The sequence below is a fragment of the Saccostrea echinata genome, unplaced genomic scaffold, assembly GCF_033153115.1.
Source record: "Saccostrea echinata isolate AGI-Se365-2 ecotype Australia unplaced genomic scaffold, CSIRO_AGI_Sech_v1 ptg000025l, whole genome shotgun sequence".
NCBI lineage: Eukaryota > Metazoa > Mollusca > Bivalvia > Ostreida > Ostreidae > Saccostrea > Saccostrea echinata.
Window position 1 is genome coordinate 7,814,877 of NW_026889774.1, and position 13,952 is coordinate 7,828,828.

At 32.7% G+C, this 13,952-nt stretch overlaps 1 long non-coding RNA gene across 1 annotated transcript; it reads left to right on the plus strand.

Annotated features, from left to right (window-relative positions):
- Positions 1 to 521: 521 nt before the first annotated feature.
- LOC133192562 (uncharacterized) lies at positions 522 to 12,032 on the plus strand. Its single transcript, XR_009721830.1, has 3 exons — positions 522 to 624; positions 5,255 to 5,650; positions 11,430 to 12,032. It is a non-coding gene; the product is annotated as an uncharacterized LOC133192562 (long non-coding RNA).
- Positions 12,033 to 13,952: the final 1,920 nt, after the last annotated feature.

Sequence of the window (13,952 nt, forward strand, 5' to 3'; positions counted from 1 at the left end):
CAAATCAATTACACTCTAGTATATACTGCACACCAAAGAGCTCTGATTTTATGGTATTTTTATTGAGATAGAGACTAATTCGCCCTGGGGTCTAAATCAAATTTGATAAATTGAAATCCTAGCAGTCTGTTACTGAATTTTAGTTAATACAAGCATTCTTAACAATTGAATAAAAAAATCATATTGTATAAAGGTATAAATAATGAGCTTATCAGATCTACTTCATTTTCTTGAATTTCAACATGTTCAACACAGGGTACATGGCATGTTTACACCCTAAGAAAAATATTCAAAGACATTAAAGTATTGATGAACAGAAATCTCTACACATTGTTTACTTGAGTGAGATAACACATGCAAATAAAGTGTTCAATTTATTTATCTTGGACTAAAAACATTTTTGATTTAGTGTATAGAGGGTCCTTAACAGTCCTTTAATTGTCTTCATTCTAATCGGGATCGGTATTCAACTTCACGTTCACTTTCATTTTAATCATGCGAATGTGATTTTGACAGCTGACAAGAATATGTATTATCTGGTTGTGAAGTTTTGATGAGGGTGTACAGTATGAGATATGTACATTTAATGTCGTCTTCACAAGGAGGGTTTAATTCGAATTAAACGTAAGTTAATACAGATTAAATTTGAACCACATTCACATGGACAATTTAATGCAAATAAGTTAATTCAAATTAATTTACTGCGCATCAAATTTCTTTGCATTAAGGCCGTGTGCACACTAAGGAAAGCTATAATTAGAAATAAATTTTGATGCATGCGTAATAGCACAATTAAGCCACATGCCATATGTTGCTGGTCAGATACATTATTTACAAGATTAAATACAATGAAACTCCTCAATGTTTGGAAATATATGATTTTTAGGTCACCTGAGTCACTCAGGTGACCTATTGCTATCTGTTTTCGTCCGTCGTCGTCCGTCGTGCGTCGTGTGTTAACATTTGAACATTTTCAGCTTCTTCTCTGAAACCGCTGAACCAATTTCAGCCAATTTTTGCATATGGCATCTATGTGTGAAGGGGAACAAAATTTGTGAATTTCATGGTCCCTGCCCCCCTGGGGCCTGAGGGGTGGGGCTAAAACCATCAAAATTAATGCAATCTTTAAAAATCTTCTTCTTTACTCCTGGACATCAAGCAGTCAAACTGTTGACATGATTGTAATAAGCATTGAGCCCTCTACCAAAATTGTGAAATTCATGGCCCCAGGGTCAGGGGTTCTGGTGCTAGGGCGGGGCTATATAGATCATATAGTGAAAGTGCATTATTTCTTTGAAAATCTTCTTCTCTACTCCTGGGGATTATTAAAACAAATTGAATACATAGTTATGATAAGCAAGGGTGACTCTACCAAAATTGTGAAATTCATGGCCCCAGGGTCAGGGGTTCTGGTGCTAGGGTGGGGCTATATAGATCGTATAGTGAAAGTGCATTATTTCTTTGAAAATCTTCTTCTCTACTCCTGGGTATTATTTAAACAAATTAAATACATAGTTATGATAAGCAAGAGTAACTCTACTAAAATTGTGAATTTCATGGCCCCTGGGTCAGGGGTTCTGATGTTAGGGCGGGGCTCTATTTATTATATAGTGAAAATGCATTAATGCTTTAAAAATCTTCTTCTCTGCTTCTGGGTATTATTTAAACAAACTAAGTACATTATTATGATAAGCAAGGACACCTCTTCCAAAATTGTGAAATTCATGGCCCCAGGGACAGGGGTTCTTGTGCTAGGGTGGGGCTATATAGCTCCTACAGTTAAGGTGAATTATTTCTTTGAAAATCTTCTTCTCTGCCCCTGGGTACTATTTAAACAAACTAAGTACATTGTTATGATATGCAAGAATGCCTCTTCTAAAATTGTGAATTTCATGGCCCCAGGGTCAAGGGTCCTGGTCAAAAGGGGGGGGGGGGCTCTATTGATTATATAGTGAAAAATCAAAATTTCTTTGAAAATATTCTTTTCTGCTTCTGGTTAAAAAGCAAAGAAGCTAAGTATATAGTTATGATGAGCAAGAGTGCTTCTTCCAGAGTAGTGAATTGCATGACCCCTGGGTCAGATGTGCTGGTATAAGGGTGGGGCTGTTGATAATGTAGTGAAAATGCATTAATTCTATTAAATGATCCTGTCTGCTCCTTAATGTTAAGCAGTTAAACAAAGTGATTACTTATGATGAGCAAACTTGAAACTTCTGGTCCCAGGGTGAGAGGCTCTGGTGTTTCTCGGTGGTGAAGGGGAGGGGGGGGGAGGGGCTCTATTGATAATATAGTGAATCTGTAGTGAAAATGCATTATTTCTTTAAAAATCTTCTCTGCACTTGGGCATATCAGAGGCAAAAAGTGTAAAAGTTGTAATAAGGAAGGGTATTTTTACCAGATTTTTGAACATCTGGACCATTTGGTCAAGTGTTCTGGTCCTAGCCAGGGCTCAATTAATTTGCATTCTACTGAGAGGAGTTATTCCCCTTTGCCGTTTACTTTTGATAATTAATCATTGTAAATAATGTTCATGAAAAATTAATAGAATAAGAGAATTATGCAAGAATTTTTATTGTATAATACAAAAAGTATTTTCATAGTTTTAATGATCATGTGGAGTTGTAAGTAATAGATAAATAAAAATGAGACAAAAATAACTTGTCTTACTAAATGTTCATCAAAGACCAAGAGAGGCCAATGTAAGAGATTACAACAAGGAATTAAAATAGTACAAAAGCACTGATAGTTTGGTAATATACTGTATGGTGATAGTGATAAATGGGGAACAGATTAGAACCTAATTTATGGACTGTTAATGAATAGTAGACTAATTATTTTGTTGATCCTGGTCACCCTATTTTTCTTGCTTTTGGGCAACAAAGCTTCACCTTTCATTTCATTTTAATACTCTATGGATCCTCTAAATTGTTGTATTGTACTCAGGTGACCGTTAAGGCCCTTGGGCCTCTTGTTTTTTAATATGATGACCTAGCTGAAGTTGAAAATACAGTGCTACCTTGGTATATTGCCCTCCGTTATATTGCCACCCTCGCTTATTGCCAAGAATTCTCGAAGAACGGATTTCCCCCTTTTGTTAATACACCCGTTATATTGCCACCCCTGCTTATTGCCATCCGCCACTGGTTTTAGGAAACAAAAGGTCAAATTATATAAGGAAAACCCTCGAGAACAATGCCAATTACCTAGAGCGGGTCGGTAATTTGGACAACACACCCGTGCTTTGACAGTGGTTGCGGTGAAGCGTAACGGGCTGGACAAGGAATTCAGCTAAATTAAAAATAATTGGTGAATAAAACTCAAAATTAGCAATGTCTTTGGCGTGTTTTTATAAGAAAGAAGAATTATTTCATCACAGTTATGGAAACGTCAGGCAAGAGAAAGCGTACAAATTTGGATTACAAGAAAAAAAAATTGATTGATCAATATTCGATCTATTTGATTGTAAATCGCCGATTATTGCTTATCATGGATAATGCCCCCAACCATAATAAATGCAAATATTCATTTGTGTCCTCTTAGATTAAGAAGCCATTCTATCGATCAAAAGGAAATCCCACCTCTATTTTTAGACTACTATAATTCCGCACGTGAAAATATTAAGGATTCTGTTACCCCTGAATTTTTCATAAATTGTTGGGCACAGATTGGGTTGATTGATAAATATCAAAACAGAATCGGAAGAGAAGTACACAGGTACCAGCAAACATAAGAATGCATGTTTATTACAACAGGTTGACGTATTCTGACACGTGACTTGCCATTCGTCATGACACTTTACCAACCAAACTTTTTAACTGATTCAGAAATTCTTGAGACGGTGAAAAAAATCTACTTTCGATTCAGATGAGATTAATAATAATTCTCAAAACTTTTTTAATACCGAGAGGCTGTAACGGCTACTGACATCTTTGTTATCAGGTTATTAAATTCTTAGAGCATGGCGAAAGAGCAGGGAATTGACAGGTGTTCAATATTCTGACATTTTGTTTCTTTTCAGTAAAAATATTGTAAACTAAAAAAATAATGACTTCTTTTTCAAAAAGAAACGAGAGCTTCCCTTATACGTATGTGCACAAGCATGACATTAACAGACTGTAACTGAAATGAATTACATAAACTATTTATTTTGCTTTGATTACCCACTGAATTGTAATTTATGGCAGAATTCGTTATATTGCCACCCTCGCTATAATGCCAAAATCTGCCTTGGACAAAAGCTGGCAATATACCGAGGTAGCACTGTACACTGTTTTATAAATAACTATATTTTGTATTTCCTGTCCTATATATACTAATGGTACATGATTAGATATATCATGTATAATGACATATTGATGATGCTTTATCAATGGACAGTAATTATTCATTTTTATTCCTACATTAACTTATTCAGGTGTGACCGGTCAACAGAGGATTCTTACTCCTCCTAGACACCTGATCCCACCTCTGGGATTTCCAGGGGGTCCTTGTTTTTGCAAGGCACTTCACAGATTTGTAATGTTTATACATTTTTTGAGATTGATCACTATTCATTATATTTAATTTTTTTTTCATTCACATGTAATTATCTCTTTGAACTCAAAATTAAAGACACCACAGAGGCATATACATCTGTTTCATATTTGAATATTTTACTAGACAAAGACATTAATGGCAAAGTAACAACTAAATTTTATGATAAACACATAACTTTAATTTTTCTATTATTAACTTCCCTTACTTATGTAGCATTATCACCTTCATATGGAGTTTATGACTCCCATTTGATTCAAAGGACAAGAGCATGTGTACCTAGTACAAACAATTACTAAAATGAGGCAAGCTATTGGCAAATAAGTTGATGATACAGGTTGAACATTTTGCAAATTCTGTGTTTGATACAATGACCTTGTTAACAAATACAGTCTACTGTACAGATAAGTCAAATGTTTACTGATCGATGTTTTTCATACAGAAATTGTTATGCCATTATTTTCATACTGAATTGTCTACAGATTTATCCATTTCACCCTATTATGACAAGGAGCTCACAGCAGGTGTAACTAGTTGACAGGGGATGCTTATTCCTCCATGACAACTCATCCCACCTCTGATGTTTTAGAGATCTATGTTTGCAATGCTCACAATTAGTAATGTTTCAATGCACCTTTGAGCTTAAATACTGTTTGTAATCTTGATATTTCATTAAAGGTCTGCAACATTCTAATAGATGGGAATCACTTTATCTTTTTAGTTATGAACATTTCTTATCAACAAACCCTGTAAGAAGAAGGACGTCTGTTCTACAGCTTGTGGTGGATCATAGAACACATGATATCAACCAAGTTTAAAGGAAGCATGTATAGCCACAATAGAAAGATTTAAGGATTGTGAGAAACCAAATATGACAAATCAGAATAAATTCCATGGGAGTGTGAAAAAAAAGAATAGTAGAGTGTTATCCTCAGGACTTTTTTCAGACTTCCATTAAGTCAGGAAATACTGTTGAACTGACAAAATTAACAAAAATCATGATTCTCAAAAATTTAAGGAAGATGTGCGAGTTAAGACTAAGACGGATTTTAGGAGTTTTGATGACAAAGAATCAACCATTGGAAATATGGCTCTTTGAACTTGGATCTCATTGTTGGTAAGTGAATTAAACATTTATATCAATTATCTTGATTGTTAATGACCTAGCAATTTTAATTACTACCATTTAATTTTAACTAATTTTTACATGTACAGGGTTTTAAACTAACTTGTAATCTTTGATAGCAATGTGGGCTACTGAACCTCAATTCTGGGGCCCACATCAAAATTTATTCACCCACAGATTATCACACCTTCTATTGAATATAAAAACAATAACCCCATTTTTCTTTTCTTTTTTATCATGTGTTTTGTGTTTCTTTTCTATCCGTTGTAACATTATGCACGACTTATCTAAATTTGAAGTGGAACTCTTCTGTTTATGAAGATTGATATGATCATTCAATATCATATATAGAGCACATGGCACGTTTTCATTCACAAATAACAACAGAACTTTTTGGTTTCTTGGGCTTATTGACCCGTCGATGTCACATTGTGCCTGACACAATCACTTAGACGCTTTATGTATAAGTACTTCTTACGGGTAATCATAAAGCACTTTACTGATTATGAAATTTTTCAAGAGAAAAAAACAAAACATTAGGACAAAATTGAAAAACAAATATTTATTATCGTAAATTTTCTAATCGCCATGTGGGCAACTTGAACGTAATTTTAAGTCGCCCATATGGAACATTAGTCGCAAATTGCGAGTGGGCGACTGTTAATTTCAAACCCTGATGTAGCTTCTCACATTGATTTTTTTAAAAATACATGTACATATATTTTTAATTTTCATGAAAGCTAATGGACAAGGTGCATGTATGACTTAACACCCCCCTTCCCACCCTTTTTCCAGTTTTAGCTCACCTGAGCTGAAAGTTCAAGTTAGATCACATATTGTCCAGTGTCTGTCCGTCCATCTGTAAACTTTTCACATGTTTTCAACTTCTTCTCAAGAAGCACTGGGCCAATATTAAGCAAAGTTGGTACAAAGCATTCCTGGGTAAAGGGGATTCTAAATTTTAAAATGAAGGGCCAAGTTTCCTTCCAAGGGGAGATAATCAAGAAATGCAAAAATAGGGTGGGGCCATTGAAACATATTCTTTCAAGAAGCAATGAGCCAGAAAAGCTGAAACTTATATGTAAGCTTCCTGAGGTAGTGTAGATTGTAAATTATTCAAATCTTGCCCCCACAGGGCATGATGGGGCCACAAATTAGGGGATGAAAATTTTACAATGAAATATATAGGGAAAATCTTCAGATATCTTCTTCTCAAGAACCACTGTGGCAGAAACTCATATAAATGCTTCTTAAGGAAGATTAGATTATAAATTGTTCAGATCATGGTCCCCGGGAGTAGGGTGGGGCCACAATAGGGAATGGATGTTTTACATTGAAAATATTGTAGGAAAAACATCTTTAAAATTCTTCTTCTCAAGACTACTGGACTAGTAAAGATGAAATTTAGTTGAAAGCTTCCTGATCGAGGTAGTGTAGATTGTAAATTGTTCAAAACATGTCCCCTGGGGGTAGGATAGGGCCACAATAGGGAATCAAAACTTTACATTGAAATATATAGGAAAAATTTTAAATATCTTCTTCTCAAGAAATACTGGACTAGAAAAGATGAAAATAGGTGAAAGCTTTCTTAGGTAGTGTAGGTTTTAAATTGTTCAGATCATGGCCCCTGGGGGTAGGGTGGGGCCACAATAGGGATTACATTGGATAAATCTTTAAAATGCTTAATTCTTCTCAAGAACATTAAAGCCACGATGAAACATAATAATGTAAGAAGCATCCTCTGGTAGCGTAGATTCATTTTTTATTAAATGATGGCCCCTATATATAGGGTTGGGCCACAAAAGACGATCAAAATTTTACATAGCCATTAGGAACACATGTATATTGGGGGAAAAATCTGTGGCAGAACAGCAGGGCCAAAGTGACTGATAGGTGAGTGTTGTTGCCCATGGGCCTCTTGTTTTGTTGTTCATAAGCCCCCTAGCTTTGCTTTGAGTCTAATCTCATAAATGCTTTTTCATTCAAAACTTACACAAAGTGTAGAGTAAATATTCATTTAATTAAAAGTAGGGATGAGTATCAAAATGCAAAAAAATTTAATCATGACTGTCACAATATTTTGACTTGTGTTTTATGATATATATTGATGCATATCACTTAATTTTTTTTACTTTTGTTCTACGTGTTCTATAGAATATTAAAAAAAAATTCCTTGAAGTTTCCACTGTAAAATTGTTATTAATAAGAATAAATGTGTTCTTCAATCATTATGATAAGGTTTGTTTATAAATATAATTTATCATGTTTATAGAATCAGTAATCATGGTAATCCAAAATTCTATATCTCAAAAAAAAAAAAGTTTACATTTTGTAAAGTACAGTGAAGTCGTACTTAAATTAAGATGACTTGAATTCTTTTGACAACCAAAAAAGTAAAGATAATTAAGATTGCCTTTAACTGGTAACCAACTTCAGTTGAAAGTTATCTCCATATACTGGTCCATGTATAACAAACACCCCTAATTAAGAGACTATGTGCGACAAATAAGGACATATAAATTTTATGAATTTATAATTGCAATAAAATCATGAGATATTTTTAGATTATGATAAAATCTGTTGAAAGCAAATGTGTCAGATAACATGGTTAATCATGTTAATTATGTAAGTTTAACTGATAAGAGGGATAAGTTGAAGACACTAAGTCATGTAAGTTGACAACATATTTATTAAAAAATGGTGAATGAATTCTAGCAGTGGACAGGCTTTCTACAGTACAGTGTATATATACCGTATATACTCGCCTATAAGTCGGTTTTTTGGGAGTTGTAATTTGGACCAAAACTCTTTGTCCGACTTATAGGTGAGTTATAAAAAGACTGATATTTTAGACGGTCAACATGGTCAATCCCTCTAATAAAAGCTTAAAAAATACAACCGACTTATATGCGAACCAACTTATAGGCGAGTATATACGGTAATATATATATATTTATTTATTATATGATTGAATAATTCCCATCTCTCTGATTGGCTGAGATCCAACAATGTTAGAAAAATACTACGTTATATTGACCTGCACGTGACCTTTCAGGTCGATATAAGGAATTATTTATTCTACATTTGACCAAAAATAGATAGGGAAATTCCAAATTGATGCAAATAGTTTTGGAAAGTTATTTCACTTGCACCTGACTTCCATTCATATGAACATAACATTAAAGGCACATTGATTCTTTGGTGAGGGGTGGGAGTGGTGGGTTGCAGGAGGACTGCCGCTCTCTCCCCACCTTTTGAGAATGTAAAGTTTTATTTTAAATTTTAAGTATAAAAAATTTCAATGAAAGCCCCACTCCCCTCGTTTATGGATCTTTATATCCCACTAAATAAAATTTTGAGTTGGGAGAATTCTTTTCCTTTTTGGGGGGGGGGGGGGGGGGGGGGCTAGTCAAAAGTTTGTTTTCAGGTAAGTTGTCATTTTTTTCCCCTTCTAATGCCCCCATTTTCAAAATCAATCCTATATATGTGCCTGACATTTATTTCCTCTACATTGACCCTAAACTAGAATTAAAAATTCCAAAATACATGTGATAAAACTGGTTGTTTTTTAACCCTGTTTCTCTCATGATGTTCAGGTAGTACTTCAATAGAGGTGAACAAGTAAGATGGCATGGATTGCTTAATGAGTGTGTGTCATTTAATCATATAATAAAACAATTATTGCTGTTTTTTCGGTCAATACGATGATTTAGCCACCTTCGAAGTACAATATTCACCTCGCCCTTCGGGCTCGGTGAATACTGTACTCTTCAGGTGTCTAAATCATTGTATTGATCTCAAAAACCAGCAATAATTGTATAATATTTAATGTATATATGTACAGCTAATATTTGTATGTTAAGACTTCCTTTACACAATATTTTTTTAATTCAAAAGCCCCTGCAACCTACGCATCTAATAATTATTTTTTTCAAATTTAATCTGCCATAGCAAGAATGATTCGAGTGATGAAAAATATTTGCTAAAATGGATAGATTAAAATTTCTAATGTTTAAAAAATGTTTTCTCTACTCATTATTCATTAAAATTTTATGTAAATCTAGTTTTAAATTTTATAATTCTGTTTGGATCACCAAATGTAAGAATATCACTTTAAAAAAAAAAAAAAAAAAATCTCAATCCAAAAAAGAAGGGTCTTTTTATATGTTTAACATTTGAGGGGGTGTAAACTTCTTATTTTAATAGTCCCATGTCGTTTAAACTGGAGAGAACTATAGATTTTCTCCTTGACTGTCTGTCAGTCTGTCCCATTTGGTTTTCCACACTTTTTGTTTTATTAAAACCGTGCTCTGAAAAGTGGGATTTTCCTTTTAATTTATTTAGTTAGCATGTTCTATTATGACACATCATGTACATGTACTAAGATCAATATTTTCATGATGTTCATTTTAAAATTAATGAATATACTACTGTTCCAGAGAGTCTCCAAAATATTTGTACACCATATGTAATTATTTTAGTCCCCTTGACCAGTGAAACCGAAGGGGACTACAGGTTTCCCCTTTATCTGTCTTTCAGTCTGTCTGTCAGTCTTTATCACTTGGTTTTCTGGATTTTTTTTCTAAACTATGGGCATTGGTGGCATATTTCTGCCCCCTACATGCAAGATAAATTATGTTTACATGCAACATAATTATGTAGATATGCAACTTATTTATGCCAACATGCAAAATAATTATGTTACCTGCAAGTTTCCAACTTCTCAAGAGAATCTAATTTTAAACTTTACTTATGCACGCCATTATATGACATCATACAAGCAAGATGTAACAGAATTATGTTGACATGCGACTAATTTATGTTAACATGCAAGATAATTATGTAGACATGCGACTTATTTATGTCAACATGCAAGATAATTAATGTTAACATGCAACTTATTTATGTCAACATGCAAGATAATTATGTTGACATGCGGGTTAATTTATTATGTCAATATGTGAGATATGTTTGTTGACATGCAACTTATTATCTTGCATGCATATGTTGACATAATTATTTTGCTTGTTTAAATATAACTCGCATGTTGACATAAATAAGTTGCATGTTGACATGAATAAGTCACATGTTGACATAAATAAGTTGCATGTTAACATAATCATCTTGCATGTAAAATATAACTCGCATGTTGACATAAATAAGTCGCATGTTGAAAAATATAAGCTGCATGTTAACATTATTATCTTGCATGTTGAGATAAATAAGTTGCATATCTACATAATTATCTTGAATGTTGACATAAATAAGTCGCATGTCTACATATTTATCTCGCATGTTAAAATAATTATTTTGCATGTTGACATAGATAAATTGCATGTCTACATAATTATGTTTCATGTTAACATAATTTAACTTGCATGTAGAGGGCAGAAATATGCCAGCATACTAAACACCCGCAGATACAGTGTACATGTGTATTTAGCTGATTTTTAGTACATGTGTGTGTACCTTGATAATTAAGTTACAGATCAAGTTTGCATTTCATTCCACTTTATTGATTTTTGACAGAATTATAGCCTTTCTAATTTTTAAGGAGAACCAGATTACATGTACATTTGCGAATAATTCCAAATTCAAATAATACACTGTTATATATATATATATATATATATATATATATATATATATATATATATATATATATATATATATATATATATATATATATGCAGGAAGGATTTGATAATTTGAAGTGTTTTTTTTTAAACATGCATGATTAAATGATCATTTAAATTTAATTTCAATATAGATGCATGCAAGATGGTGGGCTAAAGAAGAAAACCAGGACAAAAGAAAATTCCTAGTGTTCATCAGAAAAAATAATCATGCAGCCATTTTGAGTGCTTGAATGTCCAACTGAGAGAGCCAGCCAGTTCGAAAAATATTTCTTGGAAGTTAAACAAATTCTGCTGTGACAATTGAATTAAAGCTTTAAAAGTACATTTAAAAACATTCTGATTCATCTATAAGTGAGACTAGATTGCCTTTGACAGTTGCCAGTGGAATTCAGATCTTCTAAATTGTACCAGTATTAATAAATTGAAGTGAGTTGCCTTAAAAATAACATTTGTATATGGTGTACATTACTTCAAGAAGATATAGCACACCTGTTTAAACAGTGAGGTCCATAGCTAAACATGGATATGGAATTTAGCTCACCTGATCCAAAGGCTCAATTGCACAATTCTGATAAAAAGAAGTTTCTGGTATCCAACAATGCAACATTTATGTTTTGACTGTTTGTCCTCCATTAACTTTTAACATTTTCTTTTTTTTCTAACATTTGGTCAATGTAAACCACATTTGGTACAATGTATCTCTGCTTAAAAGGAATAAAGCTTATTCAAATAAAGGTGCTGCATCTTTTTTCAAGGGGAGATAATGAAGAAATATGAAAAATGGGATAATGTCATTAAAAATCTGTTATTTTAAGGTATTCAATGTATAATGAAGGAATATTGAGCAATTTTGAATTATTTTAAACTAGTTAAATATGTATTGCTAGATATTAATGATGAAAGTAAAATGAACCAAATTCACATGACTGATAACATATTAGAAACTGCATGACCATTTTGCACCGTAAACATTTTCAAGAGTTATCTGCCCTTGATGCAAAGAAGAAAATTTAAATTTTGACAATATATCTGTGGTAGATGACTTATTTTATTTCATATTTCAATAAAGAGAGAGTTTATGCATATTTTCACAAGAGATTTGTATGAGGTTCAAATTACCTTTTTGAATATCTAAACAAAACATGCGCTGCCCATAGACTTCAATATAATATTCAAGGTGCAATTAATTGGACAATAATCAAAATTTTGTTAATTCCTTTGGTGGTGTACTTTTATTTGATAACATCTTCAAAATGCTAATTTGATTAAAAACACTGGACCATTCATTTATTAGGTACAGAATATGGTCATTATACATTGAATACCTTAAGAACAATTAAGAACAACTTGATCATATAAGACAAATGTTATCCAAGAGTTTTCTTAATGAGCATAGATTCAAGTTTTTTTCATTGGCCATAAGGCGAGGATAGAGCTGCAGAGGGGTTAAAAGTTTTGCCTGAGAATATGTATGAGTGATAATTAGCAGGGTGACATTTATAAAGCAAATTCATATGCCAACATTACAACATCATATAGATTTAGTTTTTTCAAATTATAAACATTGGGGTTAGGAAAGGGCTAAAAGTAGGGTTTTCATTTTGCATGTATCTATGTGTCAGTATTTAATTTTGTTTAAATTATGGACATTTGGATTAGAAAAGGACTAAAATTAGGGGTTAAATTTTACATGTATATAGGTGTCAACATTTTTCATGGGAATATGGAGGGGAAAAATCTTTAAAAATAATCTCTTTAAGAGCAATAGACACAAAATGACTCGGGCAAGCATTTTGGCTTTGGCATCTTCAGTGTATTAGATTTCATTCTTATAATTTTAGGAACATAAAAGTACACCCTATTCTGAAGAAACACAGCGAGTTTGATTTTTTTAAAATAATAAATGATTTTAATGGAAAAAGATGAATTAAGCCTATAGTCATAAAGGTCCAGTTTTCCCTTTGAAGTTTTTATAAGGGGTTTTACCTATTTAATAAGTAATTTGAATTTGTACTTGGTTGTACATGACACACATCTCTGTCTATGTAACAGTATATTATATATGCAAATATTGTTCAGAATTAGTCGACTTATTAATGAAATTATTTGTTAAGATTAAAGTGGGCCTTCTGGTCAGGTGGTTTTTTATTTTGCAATCACTTTTTCATCTTTTTTTTTTAAATCAAATTTGAAAATATGTAAAGAGATAGGCTGTATTCACTATTTATATTTCAAATCTCAGTCTATTTTATTATTTTATTATTTGGTCCACTAGCCTAGCCCGTATTCATTAATGTGCTAAAATATTCTCATTACATAAATGAATTAATTAAGTAAATTCGTATTCATTTTATCAAATATATATGTATGTTTGATTGTGTCGGTCAAAAGTTTTTTAGAACTTGTAACCAAGCTTAAACAAGAGGCCCAGGGGCCACATCGCTCACCTGAGCACTATGGCTAGGAAAAAGCAGAAATCACTTCAATCTTGAAAGGTTGAAAAGTTTAAATATAAAAGTGATTGGGGGGGGGGGGGTGTCAGGAATTGAACAAATTTGAATCTACATTATCTGAGGATGCTTCCATTTAAATATGACCAATCATGGCTTTGCTGTTCTTGAGTAGAAGATTTTTAAAGATTTAACCTATGTATT